Source organism: Dermochelys coriacea, chromosome 9 (assembly GCF_009764565.3).
Source record: "Dermochelys coriacea isolate rDerCor1 chromosome 9, rDerCor1.pri.v4, whole genome shotgun sequence".
Taxonomy (NCBI): Eukaryota; Metazoa; Chordata; order Testudines; family Dermochelyidae; genus Dermochelys; species Dermochelys coriacea.
The window spans coordinates 74,055,803-74,077,878 of NC_050076.1; the positions used below are offsets into that span (position 1 = coordinate 74,055,803).

The 22,076-nt window shown below is 38.6% G+C and overlaps 1 long non-coding RNA gene across 1 annotated transcript; it reads right to left on the minus strand.

The window, feature by feature from the left end:
- Nucleotides 1–501: 501 nt before the first annotated feature.
- On the minus strand, nt 502–19,723 carry LOC122455696. The gene is made up of 4 exons (XR_006274096.1): nt 19,619–19,723; nt 7,853–7,859; nt 2,096–2,105; nt 502–512 (listed from the first exon to the last, which is right to left on the minus strand). It is a non-coding gene; the product is annotated as an uncharacterized LOC122455696 (long non-coding RNA).
- Nucleotides 19,724–22,076: the final 2,353 nt, after the last annotated feature.

The window sequence follows — 22,076 nt, forward strand, 5'->3', positions numbered from 1 at the left end:
TTAGATCTCGAATACACTGCTGTAAATCCTAACTAACACGGTTGACTCCAAGGACTTAAGAAAAGGAGTACTTGTGGCACCTTAGAGACTAACAAATTTATTTGAGCATAAGCTTTCGTGAGCTTCAATGACTAAGATAATCAAGGTTATAGGATCCACAGAGGATCAAGGTGGTCAGGATTGTTCCTAAAACATGGTATTATAATGAGAAAACTGTAATAATTTCAGTGCAAAATATTAAAGAAAGGAACAACCTGTTACCTATTGTCCGGCATACAGGAAGAAAGACAAGATGTGAGGGAGGTGGTTTTGGTTTAATTAGGCCACAGCTATATTAACCTAACTCATGTGAGAATTATTTTGAAATCAGTCTTACAATGCAAAGTGTTCCCACTGGTGGCTGATACAAGAATGGAAAAAAAAGGTGGTCTTACTTTAGTCTTCCTTACAATGCAAGGACTTGCTCTGTTCTCTGGATCCCTGCCCAGGAGCGTCTTTCACTTCCTCCTGAGCTCATTTCTCTGCTCCCTTTTGAGGGAAACTGGAAGGATTCATGAATCTTCTGACAATACTCTCTCCCTGCATTAAGAGCAGACAGCTATAGAAGAATAGGGTGTTTATAATCCATTCCACCTAAAAATAACAAATATATCACTGTGTTACATATAAGCCAATGTATCCTTAATTAGAATTTTAAATTACTGTAGTAGACACATGAGATAAGAAATGCAGCCTAAAGTGTATTAGAACACAGATACAGAAACTGGTGGTGTAACCAGACCAAGTACACCTTTTATACAGTGTGCATGCTTATTTAGACATTCAAAATGTGTGTGTGGTTACTCTATACAACTTGTTTATTGCATGTTCCTGCAATATGTCTTTGAATTGCTTTTCATTTATATATATCCTGAATTTATTTCAAAAGCTCTGATATTAGAAAGATCAATTCAGATGTTGGGGGTGGGGTTTTGGCATGTGCGGGGAGGGGTGGTTGGGGTTTTTGTTTTTGTTTGTTTGTTTACAGTTTTATAGCAGTACATCATAGCTGCTTGGTTTCAGCAGCTAAATCAGGCTTCACAGTTCGCTGTTGTTTGGCAGCATTCTTCTTGCGCTATAGAATGAAGCCAATGTCTACTCTTAGTTATACCATTGATTTCAATAGCATTATACCAATATAACTGAAAGGGGAATTGAGCCAGAGATTTTTTTCAGCCACTTTCCCTTTACTATACAGTATTTGATTTATCATTTTAACAAATAAAATTTTCAGCATCACTTTGCTATTTTGTTCCGAAGGCTGCCCTATTAACTACCATTCATTCTTTACTCAAGCAGAATTCTTATTGACGCTATCTGGAAGTTTCCCCATGCAATAACTGATGGCTCAGGTCCCTTATTATTAATATTATCATGATTCGTCCGGTTAAGTCTAATCCTGATCACACTAATATCAATTTGCATTTTGTCACGGACCTCAGAGGGAGAAGGATTTTGGTACTTACTGCTCACTGAGTTAGTACAGCAGTGTACATACGTACAAGAAAGCACAGCTCTTTCCCCAGGAGATTATAATCTGTTGCACACACAAATAGTTTAGAAAATGTAGTTCAATAGATGCGGAAACAATTTCAAGTTGGTATGGTAGTGCTGGGGTTCTCAACCTTTTTTTCTTTCCGACCCCCCCCCCCCACACACACACACACAAACGCTATAAAAATTCTACAGTCCACCTGTGCCACAGCAACTGTTTTTCTGCATATAAAAGCCAGGGCTGGCATTCGGGGGTAGCAAGCAGGGCAGTTGCCGGGGGCCCCATGCCACATGGGCCCCCACAAAGCTAAGTTGCTCAGTCTTCGGCTTCAGCCCCAGGTGGCTGGGCTTGGGGTGGCAGGGCTTTGTCTTTCTGCCCTGGGCCCCAGTGAGTTTAATGTTGGTCCTGCTTGGTGTACCCCCTGAAACCAGCTTGTGACCCCCCAGGGGGACTGAAACCCCGCATTGAAAACTGCTCATGTAGTGGAAAATTTTCAAAAGCATATAAATAACTTAATATGTGGAACTTAGTCTACTATCAGTGGAATTTAGGCATTTAAACCACTTTGACACTTTTGAAAATTCAACCCATAATATGTAAAGGTCAGTACCGACACACTTTTGAGGTTATCTAATGCATAAGATATTAGCTACTAGTGATATTAGCTACTAGTTATATTCTACAATTCTTAAGACTGAAGAGTTAAAACTTAAAATAGTCAAGCATTAACTTTAATGATTTTCATATGGAAAATAAATCCTAAAGGAGTTCTGTGTTGAGTATTAGCACCATTTTTTCAGTTTTTGCATTTTTAATGAAACTTGGATAAACATTTTTTTTCAGTTCATGGCGGTGATGTGGTAGTGACACACAAAGAGCTAAGAAAACAGCTACCAATAGAAAGAATCTCTGCTATAACTTTGAGGACATCTTGGAGTAGATTTCAAGTTTCAACAATAATATCAAAACAATTAAAATTGAGATTAAAATAGGGTAATTAGGCTAAATATAGTACATGTTGTATCCAAACATGCAGGATACCTTATTAAGGCAAGACTTTACTTATGTGAGACTAAAGAAAATACAAAAATTTTATGGAATTAATATCTTTACAGTCAATTTCAGGATAAAAAATTAAATCCAAAAAGATTAATCATTGGAAGATGCTATGTATGTGTTGAAACTAATTGCACATTAAAAAGTGATTCCACAAAGTATTTATACTTTAATACTGTTACCAAATTTAATTATGCTTGAGTAAGATTTTAACCCACTCATATCATAATTTAGAGGGAAGCAAAATGGATTCCAGTAATACTGTGTTAACAGAGCATCGCATAAAGCTATGCAATTTTATCACCTGCTTTTTCAGGTCATGCCATTCCTTTCCATTTAGCATCAGTTGCAAAGTTGCCCATGACCTTAAGTGAAAGGCATTCTTTTCAAAGCTTTTGAGTAAGGTTCCGTAGAAGAAACCTGCCTATTTATAATTCCTATGTCATATTATGATGAAAGGTGTTTCACTCATGTTCATGTAAATTTTCAACGTAAAATCTGTACACTGAAATAAAATTGGTACTGTACACCAACTACAATTGGTAACATGTTTTAATAGCACTTTAAATTATTCAGGTAAAAAAAATTTAAAAATCACTCTCACTAGTATTTATATGATAGGTAAAATCTTGACTCCATTGCCGCTGATTTCCGTGAGACCAGGATTTTACCCAAGGTCTCAATTTGCCTTACAATGTGGGTGTAGGTGTTATGAATAAGTCACAACAAGGTATTCTAAGATTGCCTACCTAACCCCTTGGTTTTTCTTTCTGGCCCTTTTGCATTTCGATGTAGATCCAGGAATATATCTTATAAAGTAAAGCCATTCCTGTGAGTCATGGTAGTCATGGAATTTGATAGATGTTGGTCAGACTAGAAGATTCTTAAATTAAAGATCGTATCAGAGATGTGTGTACATGTTATTTCTGTACATGAGGTTTTTGGATTTAATTTCTTAACTATCCATTGTACAAATCATGGGAAAGACCAGAAACATTTTTTTTCTGATCTACAATCTTTCATTGACCAAGCTTATCTTTGAAAGTCTAGATCACTGTTCACATTAAAACGGGGGAAGTAGTGGAATCCTTGTCTTAGGATATTTTTTTTTTAAGAATCGGATCGACAAATGTCTGTCAGGGATGATCTAGGTTTACGTGCTCTTGTCAGTGCAGGGGGCTGGACAATATAACCTTTTGAAGTCCCTTCCAGCCCTACATTTCTATGATATAATTAGTGGTAGTCCCAACAGCAATAATAATAAATAATCAACTAGTCTACACATACACAAAGCTAGAGAATATTGAGACACACACAAAGAGCAAGAGAAAATAAAAAGGGAGGATAAAATGGTCAAAAATGAACTGACGCAAATAAAAAGACCGTGTAACATTAAACAACTGAGGCATTCTGATGGACATACTCAAAGAATGAGAGTTCATACATAAGGCTCAGTATTTAAAAGGTCCTTTCCCAAACCAGAGGAACCATTGCTGTGCATGAAATTTCACAACAAAACTCTACTTCTGATTGATTTTGGGGTAGATCATGTGTTCGGTTTTCTACATAATACTAATAATTATTCTAAAAAAAACCCTTTCAATTGACCTTAAAGTTGAGAGTATAGATCAATAACTTAAGGGAAGAGATCCTTACAAGAACAATCATTAAAAAGCCATCTGAGTCAGAATTAGTTATATTTACAAGAAAGCCAAACTTTTAAAAGTAAGGAAATTAATATTTTAGTCAGTCATACAATCTTAAAATTGACCTTTTAGCAATACCTGGACAGAATCAGAAACTCAGACTCCTGGGTTTATGGGGTTAGTTTTGAGACCTTTGATAAGCATACTAACGCTTATGGGAAGTGTGAAAGAGAAACTGGAATGGACTTCAGTGGAGCTAAAAAGACTTGCAGGGTCCTAAGGCCTCCCAATTAGTATATGTGAGAACTGGAATGCCCCCTGTTCTGCTGTACCCTGTGCTTCCCTGTTCCTTCTCTAACCAGCTCAGCCATCCACTTCTGTCAGACCATGTTTAGAGGCTTATCTCTGCAGAGAAAAGGGCTAGGAATATTTTAAATACTATTTAATTCTGCCAGGCCTGATGTGCTATTCTCACATTAGTACTTAAAATATTAACTCATAAAAGTAGCTTGATTGGCCAGTCTGTATACTGTATTTGAACCCAACTGTATCAGTGCAGTAAGCTAAGTACAATATTAGACAGCTTTCTGGACCCTGGCAAATAGCTCCATAATTATAATATCATAGTCAATAACTGGCTCCATACTTAACCTGAAACATTTGAGACTGATATTCCTTTGTTTATGGAATTTGGTTGAGTTGAAGGACAAAATCAAGCTAGTAATGGAAATGTAGCTGCAACCTTAACTATGGAGTCACAGGCAGTGGATGAAAATGACTTGCAGAGTCAACTTTAGGGAATTCAAGAAGTCTTGTCTCCCTGTCCTATGCTCCAACAACAAATGGCCTCTCATAACATTTATTTTATTTTTCTAAATATTTGTTTTTTGAGTTTCAGGGACTGGGAAGGGAGGCTGGTGATGGATTAATCATCTTTCATTGCAAAATCTTTTTAAAACAAAGCTATTTTAAGTAACTTGAAGTGCAGAAAATAATCTTAAAATAGTTGAACTATTCTCTGTTGGGACTCCTCCATTTCTTAAGTGATCAAATGTTTATTAAAAGTTTCCATTTAATATCTTCCATGCCACATTTCAATTCAGAGCTAGTATTATCATCAGTTATATCCCTCTTATAAAAGTGGATGTTATAATCTAAAATGTCTGCACTTTCATGCTAGTATTTTGTGTAGCAGCTTGTTCTGCTGCTCCACCCTGCACCTCCTGACCCCCAAAATCAGTATATTAGAAGTTTCAAAATCTGTTTTCTTTTATAATACCACCAGGCACCTTAGTCCACATAAAACTGAAAGTAACATTTAAAATTAAGGCTAGTATTTATCTAAAGGGTAGGAAACTACTAAAGAGACTTACTAGTTTTTATATTATAATGCAATATGACTTATTGTTATGCTATATATGTCACCTGGGATGACAGCTGATGCACTGAGTTTCAGATAACTTTTGAGCATAGAATTATTTTTAAACTACAAAAACAGGGATTATGATGGGTATGTTGAAAGATACAGGCTATCACAAGTTACTACCATTTACTGTTTTAATAGTTCATTCTTGAGCAAATGACACCTCCGATTGCATGCGCGCACGCACACACACAAAAAAGTGTTCTGTCTATGTATACCTACCATTAGATTCAGCCAACATGGTTCACTTTTCACCAGAAGATGGGATCAAGTCACACTCAGATTTAGATCACAATGTACTAGTATGCTGTGAATGTTTACCAGTGCAAAGATAGTGTGAAACTAACTATGAATAAACTTAGTTTTTGCATATTAAGATTCACAGAGCGAAGAATTTTGTGAAAACTTGCAAATTAGGTCAATAGTGAAAAATCATCATTCATTAGTGAAAATATTAATTTTGCTATGAAAATATTAATAATGTCAAAGAACAAATAGTGAAACCTCACAAATGCACTCCAAGGGAAAATGTAAAGATTTTTACATAGAGGTTTTGCAAAGTTTGTAGCAAAACTTTTTTTTTTAAATGGTTCAGCCTAATCCTGCCTGCCATTTGGAGAAAAAAAAGTGATAGCTCTGAAGTTTAATCCCGAAGTTTTGATTTTGTGAAAGTGCTTAAAAATGTAATTATCTATTTTATTTTATGGTGGTCCAAATTTTTTTCAAACAACTTTCCTGCTAAACTGGTAAGAGTTCCTGGTCTTGCATCTGAGACCCATGAGATATTTAGAATGTACAAGATGCTATATAATCCAAATTTTATTCTATCCTAGTGGTCAAAAGGTAGTGCTTATGTTGGAATTAGAAGAGGAAAAATACCCCCTCCTCCCCAATATGGAATTCCTACTACTTTGATCCAATCAGTGCTTGCTATAGAGTGCACTTTGTGTAACACAGCTGTGAGCAGCGGTAGACAGATGAATCACCTTGACACTTCCACTTTAGTACAGCACCTAAATCAAATGCATCTGTAAGTGTGGGCTATAAACTATACGTCACCTGTTCAGGGGAGATGGAGAGTGAGTGATGCAGATGACAGTGACATTTTCTTCATAAGAAAACGTAACCTAGCTGGATAATGTTTAAATCCAGCATGTGGGACAGACTCTAGTGAAGTTTCATTGTGGACTGGCTCCCAAGATTCTTGATTGCTAAGCAGTTAAAGCTCTTCAGGGTAGCTACAGCGAAAACAAAGGCAATTTTCTTTATTTTTGTCATCTTTAAACTTTTAATTAGTGCTTTGTCAAAACAGTTACTCTTTAAATGTGAAAAGAAGAGGAGTACTTGTGGCACCTTAGAGACTAAGGTTGCATCCGATGAAGTGAGCTGTAGCTCATGAAAGCTTATGCTCAAATAAATTTGTTAGTCTCTAAGGTGCCACAAGTACTCCTTTTCTTTTTGCGAATACAGACTAACACGGCTGCTACTCTGAAACCTGTCTTTAAATGTGTTCATTCCAACACTACCTATGTTAGCTAGGCCTTCTACTATAACTATATCATACCAGAGGAGAGGGCAACGGGGAAGAGTGTATATAATTGTATTATAACAAGGCAAAAGCATGCAAAAAATGTGTGAACTAGTAGCCAAAAAACAGACAAATCCTGGTAGAGTATTTCTAGTTGTTTAATGTCCTCCTTCATAATATATGACTTAAGTGATAGGCTAAATACATGCTCCTAAAAGAAAACCTGTCGATATTAAGGTTCTCCAAAGAGACAATGTAAATAGGGATCTGAGCCACACCAATTAAAAGAACAGACCTCTGTTCAACCAAGATCTATGTAGCATCCCAAACTATGGCTCTGTGCTTCAAGACTTAAGCTCTTACTCCTTCGCATGGAGTAAATGCATACTCAGGGATCCTGCCCCAAATTCCTCCTCCTTTATGGATATGAAAATACTAGTATAAGTAACAATTCCTTCCTGTATCCACTATGGGGATCAGTGCAGTTTACATGACACTCATTTTGACAGTAAAGTACTTACCTTTATTAGGTTTGGTGTGGGATAATACATTCTAGCTATAGATGCTTCCTGTCAAATATGTGTAAATATTTAACAGATCTTTAAAGAATTAGTTTTAAAACCGTGTCATAGTAGTAAAAGTCATACTCTATAATATGAGCAGACGAAAAGACTTATCAAGTGGAACTCTACCATTTGGATTATAAAATGTATCTTCTGGAACCAAAGCTGACTATTACTTTCATTTTCACTCATACTATGCTGGACAGGTTTCAGAGTAGCAGCCGTGTTAGTCTGTATTCGCAAAAAGAAAAGGAGTACTTGTGGCACCTTAGAGACTAACAAATTTATTAGAGCATAAGCTTTCGTGAGCTACAGCTCACTTCATCGGATGCATTTGGTGGAAAAAACAGAGGAGAGATTTACCTACACACACACAGAGAACATGAAACAATGGGTTTATCATACACACTGTAAGGAGAGTGATCACTTAAGATAAGCCATCACCAGCAGGGGGGGGGGAAAGGAGGAAAACCTTTCATGGTGACAAGCAAGGTAGGCTAATTCCAGCAGTTAACAAGAATATCAGAGGAACAGTGGGGGTGGGGTGGGAGGGAGAAATACCATGGGGAAATAAGCTTTTGTGAGCTACAGCTCAGACCCAGGAACCTATCCTTGCAACAAAGCCCGTTGCCAACTCTGTCCACATATCTATTCAGGGGATACCATCATAGGGCCTAATCACATCAGCCACACTATCAGAAGCTCGTTCCCCTGCGCATCTACCAATGTGATATATGCCATCATGTGCCAGCAATGCCCCTCTGCCATGTACATTGGCCAAACTGGACAGTCTCTACGCAAAAGAATGAATGGACACAAATCAGACGTCAAGAATTATAACATTCAAAAACCAGTTGGAGAACACTTCAATCTCTCTGGTCACTCGATCACAGACCTAAGAGTGGCTATACTTCAACAAAAAAGCTTCAAAAACAGACTCCAACGAGAGACTGCTGAATTGGAATTAATTTGCAAACTGGATACAATTAACTTAGGCTTGAATAGAGACTGGGAATGGATGAGTCATTACACAAAGTAAAACTATTTCCCCATGGTATTTCTCCCCCCCACCCCACCGCCCACTGTTCCTGTGATATTCTTGCTAACTGCTGGAATTAGCCTACCTTGCTTGTCACCATGAAAGGTTTTCCTCCTTTCCCCCCCTGCTGCTGGTGATGGCTTATCTTAAGTGATCACTCTCCTTACAGTGTGTATGATAAACCCATTGTTTCATGTTCTCTGTGTGTGTGTATATAAATCTCTCCTCTGTTTTTTCCACCAAATGCATCCGATGAAGAGAGCTGTAGCTCACGAAAGCTTATGCTCTAATAAATTTGTTAGTCTCTAAGGTGCCACAAGTACTCCTTTTCTTTATGCTGGACAGTGTGTTCTTTATATTTGTCCTACAGCTTGACCAGAATCCATTACAACTTTATTACATTCACATTCTCCTAATTTTGTAGGCTGATTCTCTGTTTCCATGATCAAGGGTCTCTAATGTAATCATAGGAAGCTAATTACAAGGGATAATGAGTTGAAAAATTGGCACAGTAAGCAAAAATATTGGACAACTTTATATAAATGTTTGCTTGCTGTAAAAGTACTAACCTCTCAGTAAGTCTCTATGTAGAGAAGTGGTACTGTTGATTTTTACAGTAGTTTATCTCAGTGTAGTATAAATTAAAAGAAAGTGGGACTTTTACTTTCAAACCTGCTTAGAGGTAGAGTATACACTAATTTAAAGGTTTTGCACTTGCCACTAAAGGTTGTTATTGAGACATGTCTAATGATCATTCTGTGTTAGCGTATTCCTGATAGTTGCAGCATAGGTTTATAGATTCAATTCTGTACTTCAGAACTAACCAGTATAAAAAAGAAGCATGTAGCCAGAGTAAGAGGAACAGTAAGTGAGTTTTTTCTTAAAGTCCTAATTTAGCTCCACATAATGAAAATCTCTTCATCAAAGCTATTGACCTATGGAGTAAGGTAGAGCCTTTCTTAGTCCTTTGGGGTCATGAGAAGAAGAAACCCATTTCAGCATCACAGGTGCATCTTATTAGAAACACAAAGCACTTGTTAACAGAAAATATGGGATAGCTCACATTTATCAAAATTATCCTTGACATTTCCTTTTGCTCAGCTGAAAACAGTATCTAAGCTCCCAAAGTTACATGTTACTAGCTAGAGAGAAACACTTTTTTTAAAAAAAAGAGGACATCCAAATGAATATCTAGTGAATAAGCGTTCTTAACTGCAGTTACTTTAATTGCCTGATTGGCAATATTTATGCCTATATTATAGGATTTTTTAATTCTGGAGACTTCTAACTATACAACATCTCCAAGTATTTCCTTAAGTGCAGCTAAATAGTTATAGCTTGTTCTGTTTAAAAAGAGGATGCTTATGAACACCATACAAGGTGTTGGACACCCCTGAAAACTAACACCCTCTATTCACAGTGCAGGTAATGTATATCACAGGCAGGGGAGATGCAAGCTTTGCAATTATTCTCCATCCGGCTGCCTCTGCCTGTCCCAAAGGAGATCACATTTAGGAGCAATTCACTCTTTATACACATTCAGTTGATGACCCCTCTGTAGTGACAACAAAGGTGCATGCTAGTGAAAGCTGTGGTAATGCTTTCTGTAATGTGTTAATAACTTTGAAAACGTAGCCTGCATGAAGCTTGTCTTTTTTTCTTCCAGACTTTCACTTAGACACTAAAAGAAGTGTGTGTGTGTTAATTGAATGTTGGCATTGCAAAGTTTAACATAACTTATTGTTGAAATTATTATATGTATCAATAAACAACAACAAAATGATCTCTTTCTGGAGAGAGGGAAAACAAGGGTTAAGACGGGAACCGTGTGTAATTGTGAACTGCATTATTATTAAGACTGACAAATCTGATTTAGCTGTCATGCCTGCTTTAAATATTTTTATCAAATTTTGATGAAGGCAAATATGATTATTTCTTAGTGCTAGGGTGCCATTTTTAAATGGTAGTTACAAAGGATTTTTTTTATGAAGTGTGCCTCTTGTTTGTTTTAAGACATTTCTGTAGCAGCTGAAGGTACACAGGTAAGAGGATCTTGCAAAATCCAAATTACTTAACTCCAGCAAAGTTCTTGCTAGATGTTGTAACTGGCTTCCAGCTATAAGGAAAATGAGTTGTTAATGTGACAGGTTATGTCTGTTGCTATAGAGATTCAATCAAACAATTGAGAAAATCATCAGTAAAGACTGCTAATCTAGCAAAGTTTACCACCTGTAGGCTGAGGAAAGCATTAAACAACCTCCACATTCCCAGCAACCTAGTTCCATGTTATCAAAAGGAAACCTTTCCATATGATGCACACACACCTTATTATGCTAGTCTAGTTTACTACATTCCTTCATCAATGATGTAGCTCCTTTTCAAAACTAATCCCTTCCACATACTCTCTGCCCTCCTCTCTTTGTCAAGAGACGTTGACAATAGAGAAGCTTAAGATTTAAGTATACTTGAACATGAAGTGAATGTTCTGCCTTTAAGAACATAATCATATGTGTATAGTCAATTGATTCAAAACAGGTTTCAAATAATTAAACACCTCTGTGCTTGTGATTCTCCTTTATCCTGGCCATTTGTAGCTCATGGTTCATTTGCTAAATGGACTCATTCTTCTCCTGCTGTTCCTCCTCCTCCTCCACCTCACTTTACATCTTAATGGTGTACATCTGTTAGCGGACAGCTTGCACAGGATGAACATAAGGCGCTCTTTTCCAGGGTCAACTAAATTGCCAAGCTAGGTCCATTTAGCCTATTGAAATGTATCTTCAAAATTCCAGAAATTCTGCTAATGACAGATATTTTGGAATATTGTGCTACATAATAAACATAGTTTTGCAGGCCTTTGTGAGGTCTGTAAAATCCACTGTCTCATCACAAATATATATTTGTGTGTGTGTGTGTAATATATAATTTGTACTAAAGTGTGTTCCCTATGTTTCAAATAATGCAGTCATAGTCTGATTTGGGTTGCATTCAGAATTAAGGAATATGAATGAAGCTCAGGAAGTTATATAACATTAATGTTTTGATAGATTTCTCTCTATACAGTGGTCACCTTTAAAATGTCAACAGATATACAGTTGCCACACTTGGGGGACAAACTGAGGTATCTATTGGCAAATGCTACCTTTTTTGATAATCACACTGTGTTTTCTGGAGATTGTTATAGAATAACTCTGCTGTCATATATGGGTATGTTAACAATAGACACTAGTTTTCTTAATTCTGCATATTATAGGCTATGTAAGAGCTGGATAAACAATTCTCAAAGCACTCGATAACAAAGAAATGGCATATAAGTGAGTAGATTACACTAATATTGCCTATCAGCAAACACTTCAATGTTGTAATTGAAGGGCCTCTCCATATGCTTACCTCAGATAGGAATGAAACAACTGTAATCATTTTTGTGGGTGCTAGACTTTTCTGCGTGGTTTGATATGTTCAAAGGTAGCACTGATATCTTAATAGTGTATTATACATTGTAACTAAACCACCATTTACAGTGTAGATTTTTATCATTATTGTTGTAGAAAAGTCTGCCCATCTTTAAATATAAAAAAAAATTAGAAAGTTACAGGCTACTATATTGATCAATAATAAAAATATTTAACTCATCCTGTATCTGTATTATTAAAAATGTACTCAGGAACAGCAAATATCATTGTAAAACATGACTCGTTGCCCTCTCCATTTGAGAAAAAAGGGTCCTTGATCTGCTGAAAATATATATATGGATCCTATAAATAATTCTGTACTAGGTCTTACTTAGTTCAATGAAAGTTTGACACAGGTGCTATTAGAGAATTAGGGCCTCAACTATATTTGCTAAAAGTGGATATAAAGCTTACCTTGCACTATTCCAAGCAAGAACCAAACCGTGTATCTGGGAGGTATAGGTTGAAAGAGTGAGATGAATGAACTAGAGAAAATTAGGGCTTGCCTATCCCAGAAAGGAAGCAAATCCATTGAAGGAAAGAGAGGCCTCTGGTTATGAAATATAGTTCAAAAAGGAGCTGATGGGTGAAAAAAAAAATTGTGTTTATTTTTGCCCAGCGATTTATATAATCACCAACAGGAATTTATAGTAGAATATTTTCATTACAGTAGCATGGCTGTTACTTGTCTTATCATCATTCATGCACACACTGTCACAGCCAGACATTTAGATCAACCCTTCATTGGCTTGTCTTCATCTAAAAAGGAGCAAACAGGGAAGACAAGGATTGATAGAGGAAGAAATAAAGACTAAAAAATCTGCTATAGATATTAAAAAAGGAAAGGGTAGAGAAACATAGAAGAGAGTTGATTTATACCAATTAGCTGCAGTTATCAGATGTGTCTCTGAGTATAGTCTAACTGCTTTTGTCCTGCTGAGAAATCCGGGTAAATATTATGGGTGTGATTAGCTGTGTAGCTAATATATCCATGCTTTTTTGTTTTCTGAGTTACAGGCAGGGAATTTGAAAAGTAGTACCATATGGAGTGATGTTGTATTTGTCATTCTAAAAGTTAGCAATGCACTTTTCTATAAGTACTAGTTGTGACAAGGATTTGTCAAGTAAAGTGGTGGTATTAAGTCCATTTTATTGTACCACGCTGAGTCCATCTGTAGAAGTAAATCATACTGCTAAGTTTTTGAATCTCCAAGGAACGCTTACATTTTTACAGTCTCAGGTAGTGTACCTTTAAATTCATTGTTTAAAATATAAATTTTTGTTTGGTAAATATGTAATAAATGTCCCACATACTGTATATATCCTGACAGGTTTCAGAGTAGCAGCCGTGTTAGTCTGTATTCGCAAAAAGAAAAGGAGTACTTGTGGCACCTTAGAGACTAACAAATTTATTTGAGCATAAGCTTTTGTGAGCTACAGCTCACTTCATCGGATGCATTCAGTGGGAAAAAAATGAATGCATCCAATGAAGTGAGCTGTAGCTCACGAAAGCTTATGCTCAGATAAATTTGTTAGTCTCTAAGGTGCCACAAGTACTCCTTTTCTTTCTGTATATATCCTGTTATTAAACCAATAAGTCCAATGATGTATCAATCACACACACACAATAGCTTCCATTAACCCATGGGGTTAAATATGTTTTGAGAAGATAAAATATATGTATATGTTACAGAATGATATGTAGAGGAGATAATAGTAAAAAACAACAGTAAAAAGTTTGAACTTCTCTTGCTCTTTTTGTTAACAGATAAGGGACTTAAAGACCTACTTGTGTTTATCTTACCATTTATATTTGAGTTAATCAAATTCCCACATTTATTGACCAAGTAATTGATACAAGTTAGGGGATACAGTTCCAATAACACTATTGATTTTTCCAGTGAGAATACCCCTCCAAAGTTTAATTTAAATTTGGAAATGTGTAAGTAGGAGTCCTCAGCTTCCTATCATGCAAAACAAAGAAAGATAAATTCCATTCTTGGGAGACTCTGTTCTTGATTTCAAAATGCTCCCTGGGAAAACCCAGATATCTGTTATACTTTCTCTTAGCAAATAATTTTTAAAGTTAAGGGTGAATAAATAAATGCAAATTGATCCTATTAATGTCTGGTGGTAGGTAAAATGGTAAGGTGGTTTGGGTAATGGGCCAAATTTCCATATTTGTTTCCACAATGAATTGTCTCCATACTTTTGTAGACTCAAAATGAAGCCCAGCTTCTCAAAATCTGTGGGAAAAAATCATCTATTGGATTGTCTGTTAACTTCCTGATGCTTGTAGTAATGGACTCTTGAAGATAATAAGAACCATTTTTGTTCAGACATAATCCACTGCCCCATTGACTGTAACATAGTGAAACAATAAGATTCAGTGCCTTACCAGGATTATGCTTATAGTAATTTCCATGGCTTCTGCTAGAAGTACAGTAAAGGCTGGACACAGTGGAGCATGTGCTGCACCACTGGTGATCCAATAGGTGCTGTTGTCTGCTATGGTATATGTTGTGCCTTGTGATGTGCTTTTATTAAAAGGATATTGTCAAATAACCTTTTATCTATCTCTCTCTCTCTTTTTCTCTCTCAAATACCATTTTAGAAGCTTTAACATGCTCCCTACCAATTTTGTCCATTTTCCATTTGATAAACATTGATTTGTTGCCTTGTTTCTAATGGAGCTTGAAATTAACACAACTCTCTTTATTTACGTCCTTGTTTGTGCAACCACTATCACTGGTAATATAACAGTGCAAGAAATACATTATATACCCACACATACACACTCACTTTCCTCCATAAACAACAAATCTGGGAACAGTGCTAATTAGTTTATTGCTACTAACGGAGCCAGAAAGAGAAGACATGGGTATGCAGAAGTCTTACTAAATCAGGCTTTTCTTGTTATGGTGTAATAGATTAAAATAGATACTTATACAGTCCATCCTAATGATTAAATTATGTAGCACTGTGGTTCTCAAACTAGGGCCACCGCTCATTCAGGGAAAGCCCCTGGCGGGCCGGGCCGGTTTGTTTACCTGTCTTGTCCACAGGACGAGGGATGTGCTGGCTGCCCTTCCCACAGCCCCCATTGGCCTGGAGCGGTGAACCACGGCCAGTGGGAGCCGCAATCGGCCGAACCTGCAGACGCAGCAAGTAAACAAACCGGCCCAGCCCGCCAGGGGCTTTCCCTGAACAAGCGGCGACCCTAGTTTGAGAACCACTGATGTAGCATACATTTTGAGCCCCAAAGGGTTCATATCTTTAGGTATACTTTTTTGTAAACTAAATTTAACAGAAATATTCATAAAGGAGCACTAAAAACAACAGTTAACAAGCTATTAAGTTCAACTGATGGCTATTAATGGAATGGTAGAAAAAACAAAGAACTGCAAATAAAACTGATCTAATGAGGAGACAACCTCTATAATATCAAATATCATTTAATATCCTCCATTTCTAGCTAATATCCTGCTGTAACTAATTGGTCAAATCAGTTCCGGAGTAATAACATATTGTCAGCATCCCAGAAGAATATATTTAAAAAATTAGCATTTCCACTCAACTAGACTAAACTTAGACATGGTGTACATTTTTATAGCTTACTTGAGGTCACTTGAGACATAACCTTTTACATCAGATCTAAATTTGCCCTGTTCACTCTACTTTTCATCCTCTAAATCAGGAGTGTGCAATCTGCTTCCCGTGGGCTGCATGTGGCCCATCGGGTAATCTGCTGGCAGGCTGCCAAACAGTTTCTTTACATTTGCATGGCTACCTGCAGCTCCCAGTGGCTGCAGTTTGCCATTCCCAGCCAATGGGAGCTGAAGGAAGCAGCGTGGGCCACAGGGATGTGCTGGCCACCACTTCCTGCAGCTCTCATTGGTTGGGAAGGGTGAACCGCGACCACTGGGAGCTGAGGGTGGCTGTGCAAATGTAAACAAACTGTCTGGCAGCCCACCAGCAGATTACACTGAGGGGCAGCAGTCCTCTTCCTTGATCAGGTAATACCACCAGTTGATGACTGAGGCCTTGTGGGCCCCTCAGGACCACAACCCTTTTTGTTGGGGTTTGTATCTCAGTGCTAACGAGGAAGCACTAAGGAGTGCAGTGATATGATTTGTGGGTGCCCCAGCCACAATCTGGCTTGAGCTAAATAGTCTTCTCTGTGCAAGTGTAAATTCTGTTGACACATAGAGGATTTATTCTCCTCATAAAAGGAGAGAGATATACCTGTCCCATTGTTACCTTATCAAGAGCACCACTAATTCATTTCCTCCTCCTTTTCTGCCCTTGGGTAATCATATGCCACACAACTTTAAACTGGTATTCAGAACTTTGCTCATTTGGCCCTTCCAGGGCTTCACCACAGTTCCTTAGCAAGGCCTCCCATGAATCTCCTGAATCCTTGGCCACTGCCACTCCACAGGCAGCTGTCCTTCTGCCAGTCTCTGTGGAGAAGACTTACTTGCACCAGCCCTTTTCCAGACCCTGGTCTCTCCTTGACTGAGTAACAGACCCTGTCTCTTATTTCCTACCTTGCTCATATGATCAGTCATATGACCCAAGGATTACATGTTGCAAAAAAAAAAAAAAAAGTGTTTCATTTGGTTTTAATTAACAAGAATAAGCAAACTGGCTATGTGGTATGATTTTTGCAATAGGAAATCTTTAGAAAGTTCTTTAGAATTTTTTTAAAAAAAAACTCTTTTACTTTGTATATTAGAATCCTGGGGATTTCTTTGTAGGGATGGATGAGCAATTTTGATAAAAGAAGCACCAGATCCAACCTTATCAATCCCTTTAATCACATCATACCATTCTTGGTGTCAACAAACTGTTCATTAAAATTTTCTCCACTTTTTGTTTTCATTTGGAATTGCCTAATTTTAGCCATGACTAGAGCAGAAATATTAAAATATTCTGTGAAGAGAAACTCTTCTCATGGCATATCTGACCCAAGCGCACATATGAAGTAACAGAAATGTTATAACAACCTAGTCTCATAAGATCTCTAACATCTAAAATTCTGGATGCTTATTCGGATAGACTGAATCTCTGAAAATTTAGAGGTTTACCCCATTGCAATCTTTATTTCAGAAATTACCTAGGGTCCAGTCCTGCAAACACCCATTATCATGAGTCATCTTACTCCAAGAAGTGTCATTAAATTCAGTGGGAATTTTGTTAATAGGATTACTCACTTGAATTTCCAGGACTGGGCACTAAGTGGTTCTATAAACCATTTCACTGTGGTCCGAATCCTGCAATCTTTCCTCAGTCTAAACTTCCAGCTCATTTCACTGGGAGTCAGGGCTGCAAGACATGGCAAAAATATAGACTAATAAAATGAATGCACATTCAAGGGAGAAATGCTAAAGTAGTTCAGGTTGGTGCAGTCTTCATTATGTGGTATTAGATTATAAGGGTGCAAATTATTATAAATAAAAAGGTAGCAGGCAGAGAACTCCGTGTGTGCGTGTCTGTCTGTCTGTGTCTAGGATTGGTATTCTCTGCTCATTGTAGAAGCCAGCCATTGGGATCGGTTGCTGCCACTATTATTAATCTTTATCTTGTGTTGGCACTTGGCTATCAGAACACTGCTGAAGTTTGATGGGGCCTGGAACAAATTATTTTGTTGTAATAGAATTTTTCTGTCTCTGACCAGTCAAGGAAAGAAGGAAAGACTTTTGTGACACAGGGTAAATTTTCAGCAGAACTTTTATTTTTCTTTAAGCTTTATTTTGTTTTGTATCTGATAGACGTCAATAGCACAGAGAAAGTACAGCTCTGTCAATATTCTTTGCTCCCTATTAGGAATATTTATTTTCATTCATGATTCACCGTTATTGCAGCAATTCAATAAAGCATTCCGATATAATCTTACTCCCATACTATATCAAGTAATTAATAAATAAGGCACAAGAGCATGTGTGCCTTGTTGGGATTGTCGTGCCTCAGGTGAGCTGTTAGATTGGAGGGCTAAAAAATTTTGATCTACTATGTATATATAATCTCACCTGAGAAATCCAAAGATTGGGCAGAGGTTGACACAACCTTCTAAAAATCTGGCCTTGTGTAAACAAGTAAAAAATGCAATCGGGTATAAGGACTGTTCTATATCCATTATACCGGGGTGGCCAACCTGTGGCTCTTCAGAAGTTAATATGTGGCTCCTTGTATAGGCACCGACTCCGGGGCTGGAGCTACAGGTGCCAACTTTCCAATGTGCCAGGAACTGCTCACTGCTCAATCCCTGGCTCTGCCACAGGCCCTGCCCCCACTCCACACCTTCCCTAAGCCTGCCGTGCCCTCCCTCCTCCCCACTCCCATCCAGATCCTCCTTCACTCCACGAAACAGCTGATTGGGAGGTGTGGGGAAGGAGGGGGAGACGCTGATCAGCGGAACTGCCGATGGGTGGGAGGCACTGGGAGCGGCGGCGGGGGGACTGATGAGGGGGCTGCTGACATATTACTGTGGCTCTTTGGCAATGTACATTGGTAAATTCTGGCTCCTTCTCAGGCTCAGGTTGGCCACCCCTGCATTATACATTCATCGTCATCTACTCCAACCACAGAAAAGACCCCGGGGGGGTTTGAGGGACTGTTCACTAGCCAGATCCCTTGCGGGAGTTAGGGTGATCACTGGCAAGCTTCTTAGGAGGCGTCCAGGTTTTTATTGTTTTAATACATTTTCTCTGTAATGCTTTTAACGTATGAACAAATTTACTTGCTTAGGAAGAGCTGTGTAGTAACTTAACTATGGCAATCACAGTATTTACTGTTTCTAAGGAGAAAAGTAAGGCAGGCCTGCTTAGGCAGTCTCACTGTGCAGCCTGGAAATGCTGTGGTCAGTGGGGAGAGAGATGCATGTCTCTGCCCAAGAGCGATGACAGCTAGAGTTAGAAGCCTAAGAGTTGGTGCCCTTGCTGGATCATAGAGTGGCAATTCAGGTGTGGTTTCCCTGAATTGAGACAGAAACAATTTTCCTGGTCTTTAGGAAATCTTTTGATAGAGCAGCACACAAAAGACTAATCTGCAAGGTCTATAATTGTGGTTGAGGTACGTGTTTAGACAAACTACCTTCTTAGATATAAGAGAGCATTTGTTAGTGGGTTGTGGTTTGGAAAGGAGGGAAGTGTTTAATGGAGTGCCACAATGATAAGTATTGGGACCAATTTTGTTCATTTTGTAAACCAATGGTCTGGAAAAAAGCACTTGCAATCAGATGATATAATATTCTTCAGTTTCATTGTTGCAAGGGAGTGGCAGTCAATGAAAAGTAGGAGGATACACAACCAATTCAAAAAGATTTGCACAGATTAGGAATATGGACAGATACGCAGTTTTCACAATTATATATACTATAGAGCAGTGGCTTTCAAACTATTTTTCTGGCAACCCAGTTAAAGAAAATTGTTGATGCCCGCGACCCAACAGAACTGGGGATGAGGGGTTTGGGGTGTGGGATGGGCTCAGGGTTGGGGCAGAGATCAGGGGTGTGGGCTGTGGGGTGGGGCTGGGAATGAGGGGTTCAGAGTGTGTGACAGGGCTCTGGGCTGGGGCAGAGGGTTGCGGTGAGGGAGGGGGTCAGGGCACAGGGCTGGGGGTGCAGGCTCTGGGATGGGGCCGGGGATGAGGGGTTTGCAGTGCAAGAAGAGGCTCCAGTATGGTGGGGCTCAGGGCTAGGGCAGAGGGTTGGAGTGCGGGAGGGGGTCAGGGTTCTGGGATGGGGGTACAGGTGGGGCTGGGGATGAGGGCTTTGGGGTGCAGGAAGGGGCTTCGATATGGGATATGGGAGGGCTCAATATGGGATGCATTCGATATGGGATGCAGGCTTACCGTGGGCAGCTCCCTGTCAGCGGTGTAGCAGGGGTGTTAAGGCAGGCTTTCTGCCTTCCGAGCACCGCAGACTGCACTGCACCCCGGAAGCAGCCAGCCGCAGGTCTGGCTCCTAGGCAGAGGTGCATAAGCAGCTCCGTGTGGCTCTCGTCCACAGGCATTGCCCCCTCACATAGGCATTGTTCCCAGCCAATGAGAGTGCGGAGCTGGTGCTCGGGTTGTGGGCAGCACATGGAACCCCGTTTTGCCCCCAACCTAGGAGACGGACCTGCTGTTGGCCGCTTCTGCAGTGCCGTGCGGTGTCAGAACAGGTAGGGACTAGCCTGCCTTAGCCGGGCAGCACGGTCGATGGGCCACCACAACCAAATGCCTTACATTCCGTGACCTAGTATTGGGTCACGACCCTCAGTTTGAAAACCACTGCTGTAGAGCCATATCAAGTAATGTGGTTAGAAACTAACTAAAATCAAGAACTAAAAATATATGCAAAAAGAAAAGGAGTACTTGTGGCACCTTAGAGACTAACAAATTTATTAGAGCATAAGCTTTCGTGAGCTACAGCATCCGATAAAGTGAGCTGTAGCTCACGAAAGCTTATGCTCTAATAAATTTGTTAGTCTCTAAGGTGCCACAAGTACTCCTTTTCTTTTTGCGAATACAGACTAACACGGCTGCTACTCTGAAACCTAAAAATATATGAAAAGCCTACAAAAGTCTGGTGGATAACTACAAAATAAAATGGAAGTTAAGGAAAATACTTCTAGCATATTCTATTTCAGTTTATATAAAATCAGCTATCTAAAGCTTTAGGGGCACATACAGTCTGGTTTTTAAAGCATAAAGTACAAAAAGTAAGTGTTTGAAACAATATCACCATTAATGTCCTCTCAAGACACATGAACTGCAACTTCTCCTCTTCAAATTTAATTCCACAAAATGACACTGGAAAAAATAGATAGGTCTTCAATCTATGTTGACAAATTCAGGCTCTATTGAGCCAAATTCTTGTAATATTATTGGGAGTCCCCAGATAGCATTTTTCTAGGTAGTCCTCCAAGTTCTGTTTGACTGACTATATAAGCAATTAGGTCTTGTTGATATGCTGGCTGTTAGTTGTAGTACAGTTCTTTTTAGAAACTATACAGAGACCAGTAAAACTGGTTCCCTGACTGAATCTGACTACAATAATTTCTTAGGTGCTGAGCTGCTTTCTACATTTATATCCATGCAAATAAACAAAAAAATGGTTTGCTGGAGTCTGGTGGCACAGCATGAACTGGGAAGGTATGAACCTTTCTGACTAGAAAAAATTCAAGCACCACATATAACTCATTTTCAAGAGGCCTCAAATCCCAAAAATGAGGAGGAAAAATGATGTTTCATGCTGATGTGTGAAATATGGCAAATAAGTCAACTAAATAGAAAAAAAGAGTAAAGGTCATATTACAGCAGGTTTATGAATATGTCACCCTCAAAAGGTAACCAAATGTTTACAAGCTAGAAATTGTATTACAAAGTACAAGGCCCAAGAAATCCCAGAGTAAATGTTGTTTATTATTACATTTATATATGGCAACGCCCATTATGACCTAGGTACTTTCCAAACACTCAAGAAGGATTGTCTCTAATGCAAAATGTTCACAACATAAGGACAAAAGAATTAAGTTTGCAGCATGGATAATAGTTGCTGATTAAGGACTGTACGCGTCCTAACACACACACACACACACACACACACACAAAATTATTTGTGACAGGAGAACGTTCAAGTCAGTTTTATCAAAAGTACATGAAAAGCTGATAGTTGAGGGAGCTAAGCTTGAATAAAGAAAGAAGTAGATGTTGCTAGTATTCATGAAATGGCAAAAGCCCAGATAAAATCCCTGTCTAAAGAGGAGGAATAGTGGAGTCTTGTTTTCCCTACTGTCAACAAAAATATTACATGACATATCAGAACCATAAATTCCAAACTCAAGGACTC